Source organism: Chlorocebus sabaeus, chromosome 12, assembly GCF_047675955.1.
Source record: "Chlorocebus sabaeus isolate Y175 chromosome 12, mChlSab1.0.hap1, whole genome shotgun sequence".
Taxonomy (NCBI): Eukaryota; Metazoa; Chordata; class Mammalia; order Primates; family Cercopithecidae; genus Chlorocebus; species Chlorocebus sabaeus.
Window position 1 is genome coordinate 27,375,614 of NC_132915.1, and position 26,085 is coordinate 27,401,698.

Here is a 26,085-nt window from a genome sequence, read left to right on the forward strand (position 1 = left end):
TGAACAAAACCACACACTTTCTAATCAACCTTGTTAAAGAATTGGTGGAACAGATCTAGGCAGGGATTAGGGGTCTGAGGAAAACCAGTGCCCCTCCCACGGGGGAACTAAAACCCCATACAGCAGACTTCTGCTGGAGATATGAATAGCTTCTAAAGTTTTTCATTTTTAAACATTCGTTTCACACATCATACAAAAGTTTAAAATGATCAAAATGTCTGCTGCTTCTTACTGTAGTAGTAGTAACATTGGAACTGGTTGTAGTAATAGCTGTAGAATTGGTAGTAATAGCTAATACAACAGCATTTACCACACACCAGCTATGGTTCTAAGCACCTTTACTGATTTCGTTTCTATATGCTGGATCAATGTCTCAACAGACTGGTCTCTTTCTAAAATTTCTATTTATTGGGTGCAGAAACCAATGGAAAGATTCAAAAAAATCATCAGAATTAATGTAACACTTCAAGTGTTCTTTGTGATGTGTTACAATAGAGAGCCTAAAGATGAATGGACCTTCATCTCTTTCAAGGATAGAAAATGAGAGAACAGTATTAAATTGTTCCAGAAGAACTGACCTTCAGTTTCAGAAAGATCATGAATGAGTTGCTAAAGCACTATGTAATCTCCTTTCCTGGAGGTCTGTGCTTACTGAACTCACAGCCCTTCTTACCCAATGAAGGCCAGGAACATAAGCAGAGCCCTAGGAGGATGTCAGGAGTGGGCGAGTGTTTCTTCTCCTACCCTGTTACTTCCCAAAGGAAAGAAAATTGGTAGTTGTCAGAACTGGTAAAACTTCAGAAACCAGCTACCTAAATTATAAAACGAGTCTTTTGGAATCAGTCTCCTAGAGTGACACTTTCATCCCAGCATTGTTCTAACAAGCTGGGATGCTGCTGAACTCCCCCAGAAACAGGCTAGTTTTAAGTTCTCATTTCTGCTGCTTTCATTAGTAGACATAATTTTTTTTTAGAATTAAAATTACTTTCATTTTTTGGTTATTATTTTAGGGAATTTGAAAATCCAGAAAGCACAGAGCAGAAACCAATCACCATTCATCCACATTCCTACAATCAAAAAAATTAACACATGGCAATTTGACATTTCTTCTAGTTTTTTTTTTTCTTTTCCTATTATCTACTTTTAAAAAAATTACATGTGGGGCTGGGCGCAGTGGCTCATGCCTGTAATCCCAGCACTTTGGGAGGCAGGCGGATCACTTGAGGCCAGGAGTTCAAGACCAGCCTGGCCAACATGGCGAAACCCTGTCTCTACTAAAACTACAAAAAAATTAGCTGGGCGTGGTGGCATATGCCTATGGTCCCAGCTACTCAGGAGGCTGAGGCATGAGAATTGCTTGAACCCAGGAGGTAGAGGTTGCAGTGAGCCGAGATTGTGCCACTGCACTCCAGCCTGGGCAACAGAGTGAGACTCTGCTTCAAAATAAAAAATTACGTGTGAAACATATGACTACATTCCCTTTTTAAAAGCGAGAATAATACAAATAAAACTAGTGCATTTGACGTTTATCTCTCTCAGTCTTTTTTCTTTATCCTTCATCCTCCAGCGTTAACTACTCTTATGCGTTTGTACAGTGTATAATGTCCTTTCAGGCCATTTTTATATTTTACATGCATTTTTTCTATAGAGAATAGTAATATTTTGAGTGCAAATGTATTACATAAACACAATGTATTAAATACATACATAAATACATAAATGTATAAAAATACACTAAGAATAGTTTTATGGTTTGATTTTATATTAAAAAGTATATATTTTGACGTGTCCATGTTGATACATATAAATCTAGTTCCCTTTTATTGCTGTAGAGTTTTTATATGAGTATATGACACTTTATCCATTACTGATTTAACATATAGATTGCTTCCAGTTTTTTATTTTTACAGTGTTTCAGGGATATGTCTTCATGTACATGTGCAAGCATTTCTCTAGGATAGATACCAAGGTTTAGAATTGCTAGACTGTATACCACACTTATTAATCTCCTTCAGTTTCTTGGTATTGTGGATATTATTGCTTGTGGCAAGTTTCTTGGTAACTGATAATTTGAGAATTATATCAGTACAGGCCTGACTCAGTGACTCATGCCTGTAATCTTAGCAATTTGGGAGGCCAAGGAGGGTGAATCGCTTGAGCCCAGGAGTTGGAGTCCAGCCTGGGCAACATAACAAAAACCTCGTCTCTACTAAAAGTACAAAAATTGTGGCTGGGCACAGTGGTTCACACCTGTAATCCCAGCTCTTAGGGAGGCAGAGGCAGGAGGATAGCCTGAGCCCAGGAGTTTGAGACCTGCCTGGGCAATACAGCAAGACCCATTCGACACAAAAAGGAAAAAAACAAAAACTGAGGGGGGAGGATCACCTGAGCCTGGGGAGGTCAAGGCTGCAGTGGGCCATGATGGCACCACTACACTACAGCCTGGGTAACAGAGCAATACCTGGTTTAAAAAAAAAAAAAAATTGTATCAGAACAAAATCTCTCTCATTTCCTCTCTCTACCATTGTCTTTAGTTCATCTCTCTCTCTTTTTGTCCCCATCTGTCTCCCTTCCTCTCTCTACCATTGTATTTAGTTGGTCTCTCTCTCTGTGTGTATATGTGTATGTGTATGTCTCTGTCTCTGTCTCTCTTTCCCTCCCATGCACCTGCACATACACCTACAGACACACATATCCCACTGCTTCACACAGTGTCCTTTCTTTCCTCCACCATATTTTGGTTCTATGGGGACTGAAGCTTATATAATTTTTGAAGTATCCTCTGAAAAAAGACAAAATTACAAGTACAAATTCTGATTATTCAGAATGGGAGAAGAACTCACACCCTCAGCACTATTAACATTTGGAGTTAGCTAGAGTTCTTTGTTGGGGGAAGTGAGGCACTGTCTTGTGCATTGCAGGATGTTCAACCTCATCCCTGACCTCTACTCACTAGATGTCAGTAGCACCTCCCTTATTTTGACAACCTAAAATGTCCCAGATATTTCCAAATGTCCCTTAAGGGATAAAATTGCCCTCAGTTGAGAACCATTGCTCTAATTCTACCCATTCTTTTGGCATATAGAAAAAGAAAGAATACTCTCCAGTTCCTCTTATGAGTCTAACTTTGTCTAAAATCTGATAAGGAAATTAAAATAAATGAAAATGTTCTGTTACTCTTACTTTATGAACATATGTGAAAATATCTAGCAGTGTCCAAAAAAAAATATATATATATAACATGACCTGAGTTCATTGAAGGAATTCAAGGTTGATTAAATACAAGCAAGTCAAATCAATTAATGTAATTCTTCATATGAAAAGATTAAAGGAGAGATTAAAGGAGAAAAAGCATTCAATTTTTTTAAAGCAAGGCTATTATATTATATTATATACATAATATATATATTCAGAATGGGAGAAGGAGTTGGAGTCCAGCCTGGGCAACATGGCAAATATATATATATATATAATGTATATTATGTAATACATAATATATAATATGCATTATTTATTATACATACTATAAATATATAATTTCAATAGCCTTTGAGGTACAAGTAGCTTTTTATTACATGCATGTATTGTACAGTGGTGACATCTGAGATTTTAGTGCACTCATCACCTGAGTAGTGTACATTATACCCAATATGCAGTTTGTCACCAGGCTGGAGTGCAGTGGCACGATCTCAGCTCACGGTTAGCCTCAACCTCCTGAGCTTAAGCAGTCCTCCCACCTCAGCCCCCGCAAGTAGCTGGGACTACAGGCTTGTGCCACCACGCCTGGCTAATTTTTTTGTATTTTTTGTAGAGACGGAGTTTTGCCATGTTGCCCAGGCTGGTCTCCAGTTCCTAAGTTAAAGTGATCTGCCTGCCTCGGCCTCCCAAAATGCTAGGATTACAGGCATGAGCCACTGTGCCCAGCCTATATGCAGCTTTATCCCTCACCTCTCTCCCACTCTCCTGTTTCTGAGTCTCCGAAGTTCATTTTACCGCTCTGCATGCTTTTGCATACCCATACCTTAGCTCCCACTTATAAGTGAGAACACTCTGTATTTGATTTTCCATTAATGAGTTAATTCACTTAGAGTAATGGCCTCCAGCTCCATCCAAGTTGCTGCAAAAGACATTATTTTGTTCTTTCTTATGCGGAATAGTATTCCATGCATAGAAGAAAACTTTCTTTAACCAATAAAAGGCAACTTCAAAAACATTCAGTAAACTCATATTCAGTGACGAATTTTTTTTTTTTTTTTTTTTTGAGATAGAGTCTCGCTCTGTCGCCCAGGCTGGAGTGCAGTGGCCCAATCTCGGCTCATTGCAAGCTCCGCCTCCCGGGTTCACGCCATTCTCCTGCCTCAGCCTCCGGAGTAGCTGGGACTGCAGGCACCCGCCACCACGCCCGGCTAATTTTGTTTTTTTGTATTTTTAGTAGAGACGGGGGTTTCACTGTTTTAGCCAGGATAGTCTCGATCTCCTGACCTTGTGATCCGCCCACCTCGGCCTCCCAAAGTGCTGGGATTACAGGCGTGAGCCACTGCGCCCGGCCAGTGACGAATTTTTTAGAAATATTTTATTTAGTTTAAGAACGTTAAAGATGATACTATCACTACTTCTGTTGAGCACTGCATTGAATATCTTAGCCTGCCAAATAAATGAAGAACATAGGATAGAAGAGTTGAAAAGGAAAACCCAGGCTTGGCACGGTGACTCACACCGGTAACCTCACACTTTGGGAGGCCAAGGTGGGCAGATCACCTGAGGTCAAGAGTTTGAGACCAGCTTGGCCAACACGGCGGAACCCTATCTCTACTAAAAATACAATAATTAGCCTGGCGCAGTGGCATGCTCCTGTAATCTCAGCTACTTGGGAGGCTGAGTTAGGAGAACTGCTTGAACCCGGGAGGTGGAGGTTACAGTAAGACGAGATCTGGCCATTGCACTCCAGCCTGGATGACAAAGCGAGACTCTGTCTCAAAAAAAAAAAAAAAAAAAAAGGAAAAACCAAAAGTTGTCTTGCTAAGAAGTCTGACCTAATAGCAAAAGAAAATTGTGGTAAGCAGAATAATGCTTCCTGCAAAGTTGTCCACATCCTAATCCTCTAAACTTATGAATTTTCAGATTGATCTGTATCATTTAAAACAGAAGCATAGTATATGGAATATTAGATAATTCCTATGAATCTGTAGAAAAAACCACAAAACAAAACAGTAAACAAAAAAACCCAGATAAGCCAGTAGGCAAATAGACAAAATAAGCATTTTTGCCCAAGGTGAAATGTGAATGGTCATGGAATATATGAGAATATACTCGATTTCATTAATACTTAGATAAATGCAAATTAAAACCTCCATGAAATACATTTTCACCATTATCAGATAGGCAAAAATTAAAAAGTTGGACACTAGCAAGTTTTGGCACATAAGTATATTGGTAAGGGTAATGTGGATTAGTGCAGCCAGTGGGAAACAGTTTTTTATCATTTGGTAAGGTGTACATATCCTACAAATCAGCAATGTATATACTAGATATATAACCTAACGAAATTCTTTCACATGGGTACCTGTGTACCTATAAAAGAGTATTTAAGCACAGTGATTCACAGTAGCAAAAATCTAGAAACAACTCAAATATTTATCAACAGTAGAATGGATTCATAAACTGCAGTATAATCATTTGATGAAGTACCATACCACAGTGAATATTAATTACAGCTAGAAATTCAACATAACTGAATCTCAAAAGTATAATCTTAAGCAAAAAAAGATGAGTTATAGATGAATATATATACAATGATTTTATCTGAACATTCTTTTTTTTTTTTTTTTTTTTTTTTTTTTTTTTGAGACGGAGTCTTGCTCTGTGCCCCAGGCTGGAGTGCAGTGGCGCGATCTCAGCTCACTGCAAGCTCCGCCTCCCGGGTTTATGCCATTCTCCTGCCTCAGCCTCCCGAGTAGCTGGGACTACAGGCGCCTGCCACCACGCCCGGCTAATTTTCTTGTATTTTTAGTAGAGACGGGGTTTCACTGTGTTAGCCAGGATGGTCTCGATATCCTGACCTCGTGATCCGCCCGTCTCGGCCTCCCAAAGTGCTGGGATTACAGGCTTGAGCCACCGCGCCCGGCCTCTGAACATTCTTTTAAAAACCAAAACTAAACAATGTATTGTTAGGATGCATATATAAGAGTTAGGACTACATAAGAAGAAGTTAAAAAAAAAAAGATTAACATGAATTTTAAGAACGTGCTTACCTCTCTGGCAGAGGAAAGGATATGTGATTTGGGAGTAGTACACAGCTTCTAAATTGTTGATAATGTTCTGTTTCTCATGCTGTATCAATGTTACATGAGTACTCATTTGATTACTATTCCTTAAAATATACATACATTTTATCTACACACTTTTACAGTTATGTTTCACGTAAAAGGTAAAGCATTTTCAATGGGAAAAAAAGAGAAAATCTTTAATGTATCCATGTAATTTACCGTATTAATGGATCAAAGGGAAGAAATCGTTATCTCAATATGTGCAAATAAACATCTAATAAAGTTCAATGTCTATTTGTAATAAACTCTTAGAAAACTAGGAATGAGACTGAAGTTTCTTAACTTGATAAGTGCTATATATCAAAAACCTAGAGCATGCATTATAATTAATGAAGATACTTTGCATTCATTCTAGTTAAGATCAAAAGAAAGATATCACAATCCCCACTGCTGAGGATCCTAGATAATGCTCTAAAATGAGAAAAATCATTAAGAGATTTAAAGATTCTGTGCTGATTTTTCTCTGCTCACACTTACATATCTCTTGTTTGTCCCTCAACCTGCGCTATGCCCTGGGAGCCTGATTTCTCTGGCCAGTCACATCTAGGCTTGCTTGCCCCTCTAACTCTGATTGGCTGGTGGGAGACTCTAGCAGGAGATTGGAGGGTGACTGCATTTGCATAGTGGCTGAGTTCCACCTTCTTTGGCCACAGTCCCCATTACACAACACTTTTTCCATGGCTACAACTCTTCCTGGGCTTGGTAACAACTTCCTTGACTCTTCAGGGCTATCTTCTAACTGCCACATAAAATGCAAATAAAAAACAAGACAAGAATAGCCTGGTATTCTCAACTCACGTCGGAAACTGAGAACGCTCATGGAATGTTTGAAGCCCCAGTAAAAGGTTTTAGGGTAGGGGTCTCCTTTGCATGCTATCTAATGCCTGAGGTGCTTGCACAAATTATTCTTTCCCTTTTAGATGTTTTTTTTTTTTTAATTTAATTAATGTTGTTTATATTTTCCTTCCTTTTTATTTTCTTTAGATTTTATGTTCTTTTTCTAATGTTTTGAGTTGGATGCTTGTCTGAATAGTTTTTTTTCTGTCTTAATTTTTTTTTATTATACTTTAAGTCCTAGGGTACATGTGTACAATGTGCAGGTATGATACATAGGTATACATATGCCATATTGGTTTGCTGAACCCATCAACTCATCATTTACATTAGGTATTTCTCCTAATGCTATACCTCCCCAGACCCCCACCCCCCAGCAGGCCCCCATGTGTAATGTGCCCCGCCCTGTGTCCAAGTGATCTCATTGTTCAGTTCACACCTATGAGTGAGAACATGCGGTGTTTGGTTTTCTGTCCTTGTGATACTTTGTGGAGAATGATGGTTTCCAGCGTCATCCATGTCCCTGCAAAGGACATGAACTCATCCTTTTTTATGGCTTCATAGTATTCCATGGTGTATATGTGCCACATTTTCTTTATCCAGTCTATCATTGAAAGACATCTGGGTTGGTTCCAAGTCTTTGCTATTGTGAATAGTGCCACAATAAACATACGTGTGCATGTGTCTTTATAGTAGCATGATTTATAATCCTTTGGGTACATACCCAATAATAGGATTGCTGGGTCAGATGGTAATTCTAGCTCTAGATCCTTGAGGAATCGCCACACTGTTTTCCACAATGGTTACACTCCCACCAACAGTGCAAAAGCGTTCGTGTTTCTCCACATCCTCTCCAGCATCTGTTGTTTCCTGACTTTTTAATGATTGCCATTCTAACTGGCATGAGATGGTATCTCATTGTGATTTTGATTTGTATTTCTCTGATGACCAGTGATGATGAGCATTTTTTCATGTGGCTGTTGGCTGCACAGATGTCTTCTTTTGAGAGGTGTCTGTTTATATCCTTTGCCCACTTTTTGATGGTTTTTTTTTCCTTGTAAATTCGTTTAAGTTTTTGTAGATTCTAGATATTAGCCCTTTGTCAGATAGGTAGATTGCAAAAATTTTCTCCCATTCTGCAGGTTGCCTGTTCACTCTGACGGTAGTTTCTTTTGCCATGCAGAAGCTCTTTAGTTTAATTAGATCCCATTTGTCAATTTTGGCTTTTGTTGCCATTGCTTTTGGTATTTTAGTAATGAAGTCCTTGCACGTGCCTATGTCCTGAATGGTATTGCCTAGATTTTCTTCTAGGGTTTTTATGGTTTTAGGTCTTATATTTAAGTCTTTAATCCATCTTGAATTAATTTTTATACACTATGTAAGGAAGGGATCCAGTTTCAGTTTTCTTCATATGGCTAGCCAGTTTTCCCAGCACCATTTATTAAATAGGGAATCCTTTCCCTATTTCTTGTTTTTGTCAGGTTTGTCAAAATTCAGATGGTTGTAGATGTGTGGTGTTATTTCTGAGGCCCCTGTTTTGTTCCATTGGTCTATATCTCTGTTTTGGTACCAGTACCATGCTGTTTTTGTTACTGTAGCTTGTAGTATAGTTTGAAATCAGGTAGTGTGATGCCTCCAGCTTTGTTCTTTTGGCTTAGGATTGTCTTGGCAATGCGGGCTCTTTTTTGGTTCCATATGAACTTTAAAGTAGTTTTTTCCAATTCTGTGAAGAAAGTCATTGGTAGCTTGATGGGGTTGGCATTGAATGTATACATTATCTTGGGCAGTATGGCCAATTTCACGATATTGATTCTTCCTATCCATGAGCATGGAATATTCTTAACATTTGTTTGTGTCATATTTTATTTTGTTGAGCAGTGGATTCCCCTTGAAGAGGTCCTTCACATCCCTTGTAAGTTGGATTCCTGGGTATTTTGTTCTCTTTGAAACAATTGTGAATGGGAGTTCACTCATGATTTGGCTGTCTGTTAATGGTGTATAGCAATGCTTGTGATTGTGCACATTGATTTTGTATCCTGAGACTTTGCTAAAGTTGCTTATCAGCTTAAGGAGATTTTGAGCTGAGACAGTGGGGTTTTCTAAATATACACTTGTGTCATCTGCAAACAAGGACAATTTGACACCCTTATTTCCTAATTGAATACCTTTTATATCTTTCTCTTGCCTGATTGCCCTGGCCAGAACTTGCAACGCTATGTCGAATAGGAATGGCGAGAGAGGGCATCCTTGACTTGTGCTGGAATTCAAAGGGAATGCTTCCCATTTTTGCCCATTCAGTATGATACTGGCTCTGGGTTTGTAATAAAAAGCTCTTATTTTTTTGAGGTATGTCGCATGAATACTCAGTTTATTGAGAGTTTTTAGCATGAAGGGGTGTTGAATTTTATCGAACGCCTTGTCTACATCTATGGAGATAATCATGTGGTTTTTGTCATTGCTTCTGTTTATGTGATGGATTACGTTTATTGATTTGCATATGTTGGACCAGCCTTGCATCCCAGTGATGAAGCCGACTTGATCGTGGTAGATAAGCTTCTTGGTGTGCTGTTGTATTCGGTTTGCCAGTATTTTATTGAGGATTTTTGCATCAATGTTCATCAGGTATATTGGTCTAAATTTCTCTTTTTTTTGTTGTGTCTCTGCTAGGCTTTGGTATCAGGATGATGTTGGCCTCATAAAATGAGTTAGGGAGGAGTCCCTCTTTTTCTATTGTTTGGAATAGAAGTTCCAAATAGTTCAGAAGGAATGGTACTAGCTCCTCTTTGTACCTCTGGTAGAATTTGGCTGTGAATCTGTCTGGTCCTGGAGTTTTTTTGATTGGTAGGCTATTAATTATTGCCTCAATTTCAGAGCCTGTTATTGGTCTATTCAGAGATTCAACTTCTTCCTTGTTTAGTCTAGTCTTGGGAGGGCATATGTGTCCAGGAATTTACCTATTTCTTCTTAAGTTTCTAGTTTATTTGCACAGAGGTGTTTATAGTATTCTCTGATGGTAGTTTGCATTTCTATGGCATTGGTGGTGGTGTGCCCTTTATCATTTTTTATTTCATCTATTTGATTATTCTGTCTTTTCTTCTTCATCGGTCTTGCTAGAGGTCTATCAATTTTGTTGATCTTTTTAAAAAACCAGCTCCTGGATTCATTGATTTTTTGAAGGGCTTTTTTGTCTGTCTCTTTCAGTTCTGCTCTGATCTTAGCTATTTCTTGCCTTCTGCTAGATTTTGAATTTGTTTGCTGTTGCTTCTGTAGTTCTTTTAATTGTGATGTTAGGGTGTCAATTTTAGATCTTTCCTTCTTTCTCTTGTGGGCATTTAGTGCTATAAATTTCCCTCTACACACTGCTTCAATTGTGTCCCAGAGATTCTGGTACACTCTGTCTTTGTTCTCATTGATTTTATTTCTGCCTTCATTTCGTTATTTACACAGTAGTCATTCAGGAGCAAGTTGTTCAGTTTCCATGTAGTTGTGCGGTTTTGATTGAGTTTCTTAATCCTGAGTTCTAATTTGATTGCACTGTGGTCTGAGAGACAGTTTGTTGTGATTGCTGTTCTTTTACATTTGCTGAGGAGTGGTTTACTTCCAACTATGTTGTCAATTTTGGAATGAGTGTGATGTAGTGCTGAGAAGAATGTATATTCTGTTGATTTGGGGTGGAGAGTTCTTGGGGTGGAGAGTTATCTATTAGGTCTGCTTGTTGCAGAGCTGAGTTTAGGTCCTGGATATCCTTGTTAACTTTCTGTCTTGTTGATCTATCTAATACTGACAATGGGGTTTTAAATTCTCCCATTACTATTGTGTGGGAGTCTAAGTCTCTTTGTAGGTCTCTAAGGAGTTGCTTTATGAATCTGGTTGTTCCTGTATTGGGTGCATATATATTTAGGATAGTTAGCTCTTCATGATGAATTGATCCCTTTACCATTATGTAATGGCCTTCTTTGTTTCTTTTGATCTTTGTTGGTTTAAAGTCTGTTTTATCAGAGACTATAATTGCAACCCCTTGTTTTCTTTGCTTTCGATTTCCTTGGTAAATCTTCCTCCATCCCTTTATTTTGAGCCTCTGTGCGTCTTTGCATGTGAGATGGGTCTCCTGAATACAGCACACTGATGTCTTGACTCTTTCTAATTTTCTAGTCTGTGTCTTTTAATTGGGGCACTCAGCCCATTTACATTTAAGGTTAATATTGTTATGTGTGAATTTGATCCTGTCATTGTGATGTTTACTGGTTATTTTGCTTGTTAATTGATGCAGTTTCTTCCTAGCATCGATGGTCTTTACAATTTGGGTGTTTTTTTTCAGTCACTAGTACCAGTTGTTTCTTTCCGTGTTTAGTGCTTCCTTCAGGAGCTCTTGCAAGGCAGGCCTGGTGGTGACAAAATCTCAGCATTTGCTTGTCTGTAAAGGATTTTATTTCTCCTTCACTTGTGAAGCTTAGTTTGACTGGATATGAAATTCTGGGTTGAAAATTCTTTTCTTTAAGAATGTTGAATACTGGCCCCCACTCTCTTCTGGCTTGTAGGGTTTCTGACGAGAGATCTGCTGTTAGTTTGATGGGCTTCCCTTTGTGGGCAACTCAACCTTTCCGTCTGGCTGCCCTTAACACTTTTTCCTTCATTTCAACCTTGGAGAATCTGACAATTACGTATCTTGGGGTTGCTTTTCTTGAGGAGTATCTTTGTGGTGTTCTCTATATTTCCTGAATTTGAATGTTAGCCTGTCTTGCTAGGTTGGGGAAGTTTTCCTGGATAATATCCTGCAGAGTATTTTCCAACTTGGTTCCATTCTCCCCATCACTTTCAGGTACACCAATCAAATGTAGATTTGGTCCTTTCACAGAGTCCCATATTTCTTGGCGGCTTTGTTCATTTCTGTTTACCCTTTTTTTCTAACCTTGTCTTCTCGCTTTATTTCATTAATTTCATCTTCAATCACTGATACCCTTTCTTCCACTTGATCAAATCAGCTATTGAAACTTCTGCATGCATCACGAAGTTCTTGTGCCATGGTTTTCAGCTCCATTGGGTCATTTAAGATCTTCTCTACACTGTTTATTCTAGTTAGCCGTTCGTCTAATCTTTTTTCAAGGTTTTTTAGCTTCTTTGCGATGGTTTTGAACATCCTCCTTTAGCTTCAAGAAGTTTGTTATTACCGACCTTCTGAAGCCTACTTCTGTCAGCTTGTCAAAGTCATTATCCGTCCAGCTTTGTTACGTTGCTGGTGAGGAGCTGCGATCCTTTGGAGGAGAAGAGGTACTCTGATTTTTTGGGATTTTCAGCTTTTCTGCTCTGGTTTCTCCCCATGTTGATGATTTTATCTACCTTTGGTCATTTATGTTGGTGACCTACAGATGGGGTTTTGGTGTAGATGACCTTTTTGTTGATGTTGATGCTGTTCCTTTCTATTTGTTAGTTTTCTTCTAATAGTCAGGTCCCTCAGCTGCAGGTCTGTTGGAATTTGCTGGAGGTCCATTCCTGACTCTGTTTGCCTAGGTATCACCAGTGGAGGCTGCAGAGCAGCAAATACTGCAGCACAGCAAATACTGCTACCTGATTCTTCCTCTGGAAGCTTCGTCCCAGAGGGGCAGCCACCTATATAAGCTGTCTGTTGGCCCCTACTGGGAGGTGTTTCCCAGTTAGGCTACACAGGGGTCAGGGACCCACTTGAGGAGGCCCTCTGTCTGTTCTCAGAGCTCAAACACTGTGCTGAGAGAACCACTGTTCTCTTCAGAGCTGTCAGACAGGGGTGTTTAAATCGCAGCAGTTGTCTGCTGACTTTTATTCACCTATGCCCTGCCCACAGAGGTGGAGTCTAGAGCAGTAGGCCTTGTTGTGCTGCAGTGGACTCCACCCAGTTCGAACTTCCCAGCTGCTTTGTATACCTACTTCAGCCTCAGCAATGGTAGACGCCCCTCTCCCAGCCAGACTGCTCCCTTGCAGTTTGATCTCAGACTGCTGCACTGGCAGTGAGCAAGGCTCTGTGGGCATGGGACCCACCAAGCCAGGCACAGGAGAGAATCTACTTGTCTGCCAGTTGCTAAGACCTTGGGGAAAGTGCAGTATTTGGGTAGGAGTGTCCCGTTTTTCCAGGTAGTCTGTCACGGCTTCCCTTGGCTAGGAAAGGGAAATCCCCCAGCCCCTTGTGATTCCTGGGTGAGGTGATGCCCTGCCCTGCTTCAGCTCGCCCTCCTTGGGCTGCACCCACTGTACAACTAGTCCCAGTGAGATGAACCAGGTACCTCAGTTGGAAATGCAGAAATACCCATCTTCTGCATTGATCATGCTGGGAGCTGCAGACTGGAGCTGTTCCTATTCGGCCATCTTGGAACGCCCTCCTCTTAAGTTAATTTTTTTTTTTTTTTTTTTTTTTTTTTTGAGACGGAGTCTCGCTCTGTCGCCCAGGCTGGAGTACAGTGGCCGGATCTCAGCTCACTGCAAGCTCCACCTCCCAGGTTCACGCCATTCCCCTGCCTCAGCCTCCCGAGTAGCTGGGACTACAGGCGCCCGCCACCTCGCCCGGCTAGTTTTTTGTATTTTTTAGTAGAGACGGGGTTTCACCGTGTTAGCCAGGATGGTCTTGATCTCCTGACCTCATGATCCACCCGTCTCGGCCTCCCAAAGTGCTGGGATTACAGGCTTGAGCCACCGTGCCTGGCCAAGTTAATTTTTTAAGGTAATAAAATTCTCTGTGTATTAATTTAGCTATACCCCACAAATTTTGATATGTAGTACTTTTACTATCATATATGTGTATATATACACATATTGCCATACATTTATACACATATGTATAAAGTACATGATTTCTTCTTTTTCTTTTATTTTTTTATTATACTTTAAGTTCTGTGGTGCACGTGGAGAACGTGCAGGTTTGTTACATAGGTATATACATGCCATGGTCATTTGCTGCACCCATCAACCCGTCATCTACATTAGATATTTCTCCTAATGCTATCCCTACCCTAGGCCCCCACCCCTAAACAGGCTCTGGTGTGTGATGTTCCCCTCCCTGTGTCCATGTGTTCTCATTGATCAACTCCTACTTATGAGTGAGAATATGCGGCATTTGGTTTTCTGTTCTTGTGTTAGTTTGCTGAGAATGATGGTTTCCAGTGTCATCCATGTCCCTGCAAAGGATGTGAACTCATTCATTTTTATGGCTGCATAGTATTCCATGGTGTATATGTGCCACATTTTTTTTTATCCACTCTATCATTGATGGGCATTTGGGTTGGTTCCAAGTCTTTGCTATTGTGAATAGTGCCACAATAAACATATATGTGCATGCGTCTTTATAGTAGAATGATTTATAATCCTTTGGGTATATACTCAGTAATAGGATTGCTGGGTCAAATGGTATTTCTAGTTCTAGATCCTAGAGGAATTGCCACACTGTCTTCCACAATGGTTGAACTAATTTACACACCCACCAACAAGGTAAAAACATTTCTGTTTCTCCACATCCTCTCTAGCATCTGTTGTTTCCTGACTTTTTAATGATTGCCCTTCTGACTGGCGTGAGATGGTAGCTCATCGTGGTTTTGATTTGCGTTTCTCTAATGACCATTTATGATGAGCTTTTTTTTCATATGTTCATTGGCTACATAAATGACTTCTTTTGGGAAGTGTCTGTTCATATCTTTCACCCACTTTCTGATGGAGTTTTTTTTTTCCTTGTAAATTTGTTTAAGTTGTTTGTAGATTCAGGATATTAGCTCTTTGCCAGATGGATAGATTGCAAAAATTTTCTCCCATTCTGTAGGTTGCCAGTTCATTCTGATGACAGTTTCTTTTGCTGTGCAGAAGTTCTTTAGTTTAATTAGATCCCATTTGTCAGTTTTGGCTTTTGCTGTGTTGCTTTTGGTGTTTTAGTAATGAAGTCTTTGCCCATGCATATGTCCTGAATGTTATCGCCTAAGTTTTCTTTTAGGGTTTTTATGGTTTTAGGTCTTACATTTAACTCTTTAATCCATCTTGAGTTAATTTTTGTATAAGGTGTAAGGAAGGGATCCAGTTTTGGCTTTCTTCATATGGCTAGCCAGTTTTCCCAACACATTTATTAAATAGAGAATCCTGTTGAATTTTGTCAAAAGCCTTTTCTGCATCTATTGAGATAATCATGTGGTTCCTGTCTTTGGTTCTGTTTATATGCTGGATTATGTTTATTGATTTGCGAATGTTGAACCAGCCTTGCATCCCAGGGATGAAGCCCACTTGATCATGGTGGATAAGCTTTTTGATGTGCTGCTGAATCCAGTTTGCCAGTAGTTTATTGAGGATTTTTGCATTGATGTTCATCAGGGATATTGGTCTAAAATTCTCTTTTTTTGTTGTGTCTCTGCCAGGCTTTGGTATCAGGATGATGTTGGCCTCATAAAATGAGTTAGGGAGGATTCCCTCTTTTTCTATTGATTGTGGAATAGTTTCAGAAGGAATGGTACCAGCTCCTCCTTGTACCTCTGGTAGAATTCAGCTGTGAATCCATCTGGTATAAAGACACATGCACACGTATGTTTTTTGCGGCACTATTCACAATAGCAAAGACTTGGAATCAACCCAAATGTCCATCAGTGACAGACTGGATTAAGAAAATGTGGCACATATACACCATGGAATACTATGCAGCCATAAAAAAAGATGAGTTTATGTCCTTTGTAGGGACATGGATGCAGCTAGAAACCATCATTCTTAGCAAACTATCACAAGAACAGAAAACCAAACACCGCATGTTCTCACTCATAGGTGGGAACTGAACAATGAGATCACTTGGACTCGGGAAGGGGGACATCACACACTGGGGCCTATCATGGGGAGGGGGGAGGGATTGCATTGGGAATTATATCTGATATAAATGACGAGTTGATGGGTGCTGACGAGTTGATGGGTGCAGCACACCAACGTGGCACAAGTATACATATGTAACAAACCTGCACGTTATGCACATGTACCCTAGAACTTAAAGTATAATAATAAAATTAAAATAAATAAATAAATAAATAGAGAATTCTTTCCCCATTGCTTGTTTTTGTCAGGTTTGTCAAAGATCAGATGATTGTAGATATGTGGCATTATTTCTGAGGCCTCTGTTGTGTTCCATTGGTCTATACATCTATTTTGATACCAGTACCATGCTGTTTTTATTGCTGTAGCCTTGTAGTATAGTTTGAAGTCAGGTAGTGTGATGCCTCCAGCTTTGTTCTTTTCGTTTAGGATTGTCTTGGCTGTGTGGGCTCTTTTTTCATTCCATATGAACTTTAGTTTTTTCCAATTTTGTGAAGAAAGTCAATGGTAGCTTGATGGGGATAACATTGAATCCATAAATTACTTTGAGCAGTATGGCCATTTTCACAGTATTGATTATTCCTATCCATGAGCAATGTTTTTCCATTTGTTTGTGTCCTCTCTTATTTTCTTGAGCAGTGGTTTATAGTTCTCCTTGAAGAGGTCCTTAACATCCCTTGTAAGTTGTATTCCTAGGTACTTTATTCTCTTTGTAGCAATTGTGAATGGGAGTTCACTCATGATTTGACTCTGTCTGTTATTGGTGTATAGGAATCCTTGTGATTTTTGCACACTGATTTTGTATCCTGAGACTTTGCTGAAGTTGTTTATCAGTTTAAGGAGATTTTGGGCTGAGACGATGGGGTTTTCTAAATATACAATCATGTCATCTGCAAACAGGGACAATTTGACTTCCTCTTTTCCTAATTAAATACCCTTTATTTATTTCTCTTGCCTGATTTCCCTGGCCAGAACTTCCAAAACTATGTTGAGTAGGAATGGTGAGGGAGGGCATCCTTGTCTTGTGCCAGTTTTCAAAGGGAATGCTTCCAGTTTCTGCCCATTCAGTATGATGGCCTTGGGTTTGTAATAAATAGCTCTTATGATTTTGAGATATGTTCCATCAATGCCTAGTTTATTGAGAGTTTTAAGCATGAAGGGGTGTTGAATATTATTGAAGGGCTTTTCTGCATCTATTGAGATAATCATGTGGTTTTTGTCATTGGTTCTGTTTATGTGATGGATTACGTTTATTGATTTGCCTATGTTGAACCAGACTTGCATCCCAGGGATGGAGCCAAGTTGATTGCAAACTTGCATCCCAGGGATGGAGCAGAGTTGATTGTGGTGGATAAGCTTTTTGATGTACTGCTGGATTCAGTTTGCCAGTATTTTGTGGAGGATTTTAGCACTGATATTCATCAGGGATTTTGACCTGAAATTTTCTTTTTTTGTTGTGTCTCTGCAAGGTTTTGGTATCAGGATGATGCTGGCCTCATAAAATGAGTTAGGGAGGATTCCCTCTTATTCCCTTGTTTGGAATAGTTTCAGAAGGAATGGTACCACCTCCTCTTTGTACCTCTGGTAGAAATCACCTGTAAGTCCATCTGGGTGCTGGGCTTGTTTTAGTTGGTAGGCTATTGATTGTTGCCTCAATTTCAGAATTTGTTATTGGTCTATTCAGGGATTCGACTTCTTCTTGGTTTAGTCTTTGGAGGGTGTATGTGTCCAGGAATTTACCCATTTCTTCTAGATTTTATAGTTTATTTGCATAGAGGTGTTTATAGTATTCTCTGATGACAGTTTGTATTTCTGTGGGATTGGTGGTGATATCCCCTTTATCATTTTTTATTACATCTATTTGATTCTTCTGTCTTTTTTTCTTTATTAGTCTGGCTAGTGGTCTATTTTGTTGATCTTTTAAAAAGTGGCCTATTTTGTTGATCTTTTTTTAAAAAATCAGCTCCTGGATTCATTGATTTTTTTTTTGAAGGGTTTTTGTATCTCTATCTCTTTCAGTTCTGCTCTGATATTAGTTATTTCTTGTCTTCTCGTAGCTTTTGAATTTGTTTGCTCTTGCTTCTCTAGTTCTTTTAATTGTGATGTTAGGGTGTCAATTTTAGATCTTTTCTTCTTTCTCTTGTGGGCATTCAGTGCTATAAATTTCCCTCTGCACACTATTTTAGATGTGTCCCAGAGATTCTGGTATATTGTGTCTTTGTTCTCATTGGTTTCAAAGAACATCTTTATGTCTGTCTTCATTTCATTATTTACCCATTAGTCATTCAGGAGCAAGTTGTTCAGTTTCCCTGTGGTTGTGCGGTTTTGAGTGAGTTTCTTAATCCTGAGTTCTAATTTGATTGCACTGTGGTCTGAGAGACAGTTTGTTGTAATTTCTGTTCTTTTGTATTTGCTGAGGAGTGTTTTACTTTCAATCATGTGGTCAGTCTCAGAATAAGTGCGATGTGGTGCTGAGAAGAATGTATATTCTGTTGATTTGGGTTGGAGAATTTTGTAGTTGTCTATTAGGTCTGCTTGGTCCATAGCTGAGTTCAAGTCCTGGATATCCTTGTTAATTTTCTGACTCATTGATCTGTCTAATATTAACAGTGGTGTGTTAAAGTCTCCCACTATTATTAGGTGGGAGTCTAAGTATCTTTGTAGGTCTTTAAGAACCTGTTTTATAAATCTGGGTGCTCCTCTATTGGGTGCATATATATTTAGGATAGTTAGCTCCTCTTGTTGAATTGATTCCTTTACCATATGTAATCCCCTTCTTCGTCTGTTTTGATCTTTGTTGGTTTAAGGTCTGTTTTATCAGAGACTCAGATTGCAATCCTTGCTTTTTTTGTTTTGTTTTTTGTTTTGCTTTCCATTTGCTTGGTAAATCTCCATCCCTTCATTTTGAGCGTATGTGTGTCTTTGCATGTGAGATGGGTCTCCTGAATACAGCACACTGATGGGTCTTGATTCTTTATCCAATTTGCCAGTCTGTGTGTTTTAACTGGGGTGTTTAGCCTGCTAATATTGTTACGTGTGAATTTGATTCTGTCATTATGATGCTAGCTGGTTATTTTGCTTGTTAGTTGATGCAGTTTCTTCATAGCATTGATGGTCTTTACAATGTGGCATGGTTTGGCAGTGGCTGGTACCGGTTGTTTCTTTCCATGTCTAGTGCTTTCTTCAGGAGCTCTTGTAAGGCAGGCCTGGTGGTGACAAAATCGCTCAGCATTTGCTTGTCTGTAAAGGATTTTAACTCTCCTTTGCTTATGAAGCTTGGTTTGGCTGGATATGAAATTCTGGGTTGAAAATTCTTTTCTTTAAGAATGTTGAATACTGGCCCCCACTCTCTTCTGGCTTGTAGGGTTTCTGCTGAGAGATCAACTGTTAATCTGATGGACTTCCCATTGTGGGTAACCTGATCTTTCTTTCTGGCTGCCCTTAACATTTTTTCCTTCATTTCAACCTTGGAAAATCTGATGATTATGTGTCTTGGGGTTTCTCGTCTCGAGGAGTATCTTTGTGGTGTTCTCTGTATTTTCTGAATTTGAATGTTGGCCTGTCTTGCTAGGTTGGGGACGTTTTCCTGGGTAATATGCTGAAGAGCGTTTTCTATCTTGGTTCCATTTTCCTTGTCACTTTCAGGTACGCCAATCAAACGTAGATTTGGTCTTTTCAGAGTCCCATATTTCTTGGGGCTTTGTTCGTTTCTTTTCAGTCTTTTTTCTCTAATCTTGTCTTCTCGCTTTATTTCATTGAGTTGATCTTCAATCTCTGATATCCTTTCTTCTACTTGATCAATTGGGCTATTGATACTTGTGTATGCTTCACAAAGTTCTCGTCCTGTGTTTTTCAGCTCCATCAGGTCATTTATGTTCTTCTCTAAACTGGTTATTCTGGTTAGCAGTTTGTCTAACCTTTTCTCAAGGTTCTTATCTTCCATGCATTGGGTTAGAATATCCTCCTTTAGCTCAGTGGAGTTTGTTATTACCTACCTTCTGAAGCCTACTTCTGTCAACTCGTCAAACTCATTCTCCATCCAGTTTTGTTCCCTTGCTGGCGAGGAATTGTGATCCTTTGGAGGAGAAGAGGTGTTCTGGTTTTTGGAATTTTCAGCCTTTTTGTGTTGGTTTCTCCCCATCTTCATAGATTTATGAAGTTGGTGACCTTTGGTCTTTGTAGTTGGTGACCTTCAGATGGGGTCTCTGAGTGGACGTCCTTTTTGTTGATGTTGATACTATTCCTCTGTGTTTGTTAGTTTTCGTTTTAACAGCCAGTCCCCTCTGCTGCAGGTATGCTGGAGTTTGCTGGAGGTCTACTCAGAACCTGTTTGCTTGGGTATCAACAGTGGTGGCTGCAGAACAGCAAAGATTGCTGCCTGTTCCTTCCTCTGGAAGCTTCCTCCCAGAGGGGCACCTGCTGGATGCTAGCCAGAGCTTTCCTGTATGAGGTGTCTGTTGGCCCCTACTGGGAGGTGTCTCCCAGTCAGCATACACGGGGGTCATGGACCCACTTGAGGAGGCAGGCTGTCCCTTATCAGAGCTTGAACGCTATGCTGTGAGATCTGCTGCTCTCTTCAGAGCTTGCAGGTAGGGACATTTAAGTCTGCTGAAGCTGCACCCACAACCGCCCCTTCTCCAACATGCTCTGTCCCAGGGAGGTGGGGGTTTTATCTATAAGACTGGGGCTGCTGCCTTTTTTTGAGAGATGCCCTGCTCAGAGAGGAGGGAATCTAGAGAGGCAGTCTGGCTGCAGTGGCCTTGCTGAGCTGCGGTGGGCTTCGCCCAGTTCAGACTTCTGGGCGACTTTGTTTACACTGTGAAGGTAAAACTGCCTGCCTAAGTCTCAGCAATGGTGGATGCCCTTGCCCGCAACAAGCTGGAACATCCCAGGTCGAGCTCATACTGCTGTGCTGGCACAAGAATTTCAAGCTAGTGGATCTCAGCTTGCTGGGCTCCGTGAGGGTGGAACCTGCTGAGCCAGACCACTTGGCTCCTTGGCTTCAGCCCCCTTTCCAGGGGAGTGAACAGTTGTGTCTCGCTGGCATTCCAGGCACCACTGGGGGTATTAGAAAAAATCTCCTGCGGCTAGCTCGGTGTCTGCCCAAATGGCCACCAGTTTTGTGCTGTAAACTCAGGGCCCTGGTGGTATAGGGTGTAGGCACTGGAGGGAATCTCCTGGTCTGCAGGTTGTGAAGAACATGGGAAAAGCATAGTGTCTGGGCCTGAGTGCATGGTACAGTCCCTAATGGCTTTCCTTGGCTAGGAGAGGGAGTTCCCCAACCCCTTGCACTTTGCCGGTGAGGTGACACCCCACACTGCTTCCATTCCCCCAGCTTGGACTGCACCCACTGTCCAACCAGTCCCAGTGAAATGACTCAGGTACGTAAGTTGGAAATGCGGAAATTACCTGCCTTCTGCATGGATCTCAGTGGGAGCTGCAGACCAGAGCTGTTCCTGTTCGGCCATCTTGCCAGCAAAATTACCATGATTTCTTTCTTATCTGAAAATGACATTATTTTGTCCTCATTCTGGTTGGAGATTATTTCCTCTCAACATTTTAAAGCTTTTATTTCCCTGTCTTCTCATTTGCTTCGTTATTGATGGGTTAGATTTTGTTTGATTTTCATTCCTTTGAGGTTCATCTGTCTTTTCATTTTGGTTGCATTTTTCTCTTTGATTTTGGTATTCCATAATTTCGTAATGTGTTTAGGTATAGATTTATTTTTTATATTGCTCAGAATTTACTGAACTTCATGATTTTGAACATTTTTATCTATAATCAATTCTGCAACAGTCTCAAATATTCTCCCTTTGAGCATTACCTCTCCCCCACTCTTTTTCTGTCACTGATTTCGATACATTGACTCTCATTCCTATTCTTCATATTTTCCATTTCTTGATCTCTCGTGCTGTAGTCTGCTTTATTACCTTGTATTCCAGTTCATCATTCTCTTTCTATTAGATATGCCTAATTGCTTGTTTGCCTTTCACACTGAATTTTTAATTTTATGACTATTATGTAGAAGTTCTATTCAGTTTTTAAAAAATCTACCTGCTGGGTAGATTTGCTGGGTGCAGTGGCATGTGCCTATAGTCCCAGCGACTTGAAAGGCTGAGGCAGGAGGATCACGTAAGCCCAGAGTTTCAGGCTATAGTGCACCATGATCGTGCCTATGGATAGCCACTGTACTCCAGTCTGGGCAACATAGTAAGACTCTCTCTCAAAAAAAAAAAAAGAAACAAAAACAAAAACTATCTGCATTTTCATAGAGTATTGGCTTTGTTATATATTTTTCTCTAATCATTTAAAAAATACTTCTTTTAAAGTGTCTACTAACAATTTTCACCTTATGAAGTCTTGGGTACATAATTCTTCGTTTCTTGACAGTTCATTTTTGCTGTTAGTGGATTCTTTCACTAAATGTTCTGTAGTTTTGGACTGCGAGTCTTTCCTCAGTGCAGTTTTATATGTGTGAACTGTGCACAGCCTAGGTTGAGTGCACGGTCTCCTAAAGAATTTTATATTAATTTCAGCCAGCTGCCCCAAGAATATCACTAGCCAGGGACATATTCTCACGTTAAACTTTGAGCTTGTGGATTCCCAGATCATGAGGGCAGGGTAAGTTTGCACTCTAAATTTGTGTAATATAATTAGGAATTCTCAAGGAAGAACTCCTATATCCCATGCCACAGTCTAAATGGAGAAGAGCTGGCATCCTAACAATCTCCCTGTGCTGAAGGAAGATTTTTATTTTTATTTTATTGTCTGGATTTACCCTTTTAGTAAAAATGTAGCTCTTCAAGAGTCTTGGGTTTATTTATGAAGTCTCTGTTCTATCCTCCCCACCCCTTGGCAGGCTCTTTCCTGATCCCTTTATGGTTTAAGAGCCTAAGCCCCCAGATTACCAAGACTGACAGCCTCCCTCCAGGTAGCTATAGTGTCAGCTTATGTACTTATATCTCTGCTTTTCAGTTCTCTTTTTCAAAGCCGAGGAGGGGTTTCAGAGGGTAGCTGGACATTTCCCTTACTTTCTTACCAGCTTAGGTATTCATTTACAATAAAGGTTGTCAAATTTCACCAAGAATTTTTAAATGTTTTGTCTTGTGTATGTGTACACATGTGTATGGGGGAACGGGGCAGCATTGAGATAATTCATTTTGCCACATAGAATACCTTCATGTTCTCAAGCATATATATCTTGCCACGTTTATTTTTTGAATAAGCAATATGTTTATATGATATCAATAGGTATACATTGTGATGTTTCACTCACCTGCCTTTACGTATCTGTTTTCCATTTCCCCCCCCCACCCTTTCTTGCCATATTTTTTTTATAGTCAGTGGGGCTTTTGATTTGGGTTTGAATTCACCGCATATTTTTAAATATACACGGTGCAGCCAGGTTCATTTATGAAATGTTAGAGGCTTGGATTATCTGGGGAGAGTAATGTCCAGACAAATATATTAAAATGACCAATGAAATTGTAATGGATCAAAGAGCACCATTTATTCCTTGTGATTTTTGAAACCCACATGCATGTTTGTACTAAACGAAATGCTTTTACTAAGCATTTGTTTATTTAATCCAGAAATCTTTTGAGTACGCTAGGCAGTGGGGATACAAAACTGAGTAAGTAAGCATTCTTGAGGAGATAAACAAGAAGTTAGGTTTAGCAATGATACATTTTGCTAGGCGCAAGTGGGATTTTACTAGGGGCAAGTGGAGTGGGAAGAACACAGGGGAGAGCATTACCCAGCTACTAGTCAAAATGAGTTGTACTGTGAGTAATAAAGAAAAAGATGATAAAATGGCAAGATTATATGTTTGTTTTATCCTTAAGATGGCACTATAAACTCACAATTCCTTCATAGAAAAAGAATACATAAAAATCACCATGATTTATCTGAAATTTCACTGAAACCTTGTAAACTAGAATGGCTTTTGTGTGTCTGAGACTGTTATAGGTGCTCATACTATTCTCATTTAATCTTTGCAGCAACCTAAGAAGCAGGAATAAGTCTTTGCCCCATTTTGCAGACTAAGAAAAGGAGTGGGAGTGGGTGTAAGTGACTTGCCTTCAGTCACATAGTTTGTAAGTGGCAGACCTGAGATTTAAAAGGACAGCGTAAATCCAGAAACAGTGTCCTTAATCACTGTGCTGTATTACCTCTTTATAGTAATCCATATGTAGTAGTTACAGATACTCAGTTTTTTGGGTTTTTTTTCTCCCAGTTCTGGTTAAATCACACAAGGAAACATTGCCCTGGCATGAGACCAAGAAGTCACAGAGCCCAGGTCTTAGCCCTCAGAGTGTGAGAGAAGACATGAAGGTATCAGGGACACAGTGCAAGTGGGCACTGTTGGTTTCCACTGCTCTCTCCAGACTGCAGCCAGGAGGCTGCCTCTGCCCTGCCAGGTCAGATGCCCCCCGGAGGCCCTCCCATAGCACCCTGGGCTTATGGTCATTTTGTATTTAGCACTCCAAACAGTGTTTACTGGTTTATCTCTCTCTCTTCCTCACTAATCTGTGGGCATTTTTGTAACCTCCATGCTCAGTACAATGCCTGGAGCATGGAGTTCTCTAGAAATCTTTGTTGAACCTTTTCTTCCTCCATATTAAACCAAACCCTTCATCACAGGCACTATTTTCTCAGTATTCAGTTCTTCACTCCCTTCTATACACAAATAATCCCCATCCTAGACAGGAAATTATAGAAGAGAAGGCAATCTGTCTGAGAAAGCAATTTCCATTTGAAGCACTTGTATGTTTAGGTGCTGCTGAGAATTGGAATAAAAGCCAACACGGGGCTTAAATTGTTAAGCAGTATCTATTAGCTAGCATTTCTTCTCCCTGGGCATTTCTAAATCTGAGAAACCTATACTGTGCTTACTATCCTTTCCGTGTATTCATCCAGGTGAAATATAGTTAAAACGAAGGTGAAATATAGTTGAAATGAATGCCAAGGGCAACCTGGAAAGGGAAAAGAAGCATCAAACAATTGAATTTTGTCAAAGGAGCATAAATGAGGAAAGGTGAGTTAAGCAGCTCACTATCCACCTCCTTTTTTTCTCTTAGATTAACTTCAGGTTGTTTCTCAGCAACAACTGGCAATAATTACCTCCTTTTCTGCCCCAAGCCAATATCTGGTACCCCAACCCCCACCTCTTTTCCCCCAGTTTCCAAAGTTGGCATCTCTAGTAGGATTCCCAGTTTAGCAACCTTAGAGGCAATTTTGGTAGCCAATAAATCCTCTTGAAAGAGGGAAACTTAGAATCTTTGCCTAGAGTGAAAATTGACATTGAGGATGGAGCTGGTAGAGCTATCACGTTCAGGAGGCGACCTTGTAAGGATAAGAACACAGATGTGGCAGCGAAACAGACTCTTTGAAAAATGTCTGAAAATAGTATTCAGCACATGTTAGCTGTGATTATTACCTTGGATTTATGTCACCAGCAAGGAGGCTGTTGAATGACTTTATTTACTCACCACATATTATAACCCCCTTACTAGGTACCAGATACTGTGTTGAGTCCTGAAGATACAATCTTCACTCCTTAATTCAGCAAATGTAACTGTAGCTCTGGACAAGAATAATGCTTTGGAGGAATTATGCCTGGCCTAGTACGCAGCTGAATAGGTCAACATCTTGAAATCTTCCTTCCCCTATGTTTCAGCTCTGTTTAGGAATTTCCTCCACTATAGGCAATTAATCATAAATAGAATTTGATTTGCAAAATTTTATTATAAAATTTTATTTTCTCCATAAACCTCAGGATATGTATCTTGTGTAGCTGAGATTTTTTTGTTTTCTTTGCATTCAGAAAGATAAAGCTCTTAACAGATTAATTTATGAATTTGGACACTCTTGAGTGGGAAACCCTCCCAACTTCAGGGAAACAATGGACTTTTGGCTACACAAAGTAGTTAAGAGGTATGAGCCTTTGAATCAGACCAGACTCTTAAATTCCTCCATTTAACAGATACAAAATCGTGAGTAATTTCTTCACTCTTTTGAGACTCTGTTTCCTTATCTGTGAAAGAGCTAAAATATTTCCATCTTACCGAAGCAGGAAAGACATTCATTCATTCAAGTATTTTTTTTGTTGCACACTTACTATTCCAGA

General features: G+C 39.9%; 1 long non-coding RNA gene across 1 annotated transcript in view; it reads left to right on the forward strand.

Moving 5' to 3' along the window:
• Window positions 1-26,085, forward strand: part of LOC140712920 (uncharacterized) — a 105,926-nt gene that overhangs the window by 5,965 nt on the left and 73,876 nt on the right. The window lies entirely within an intron of this gene.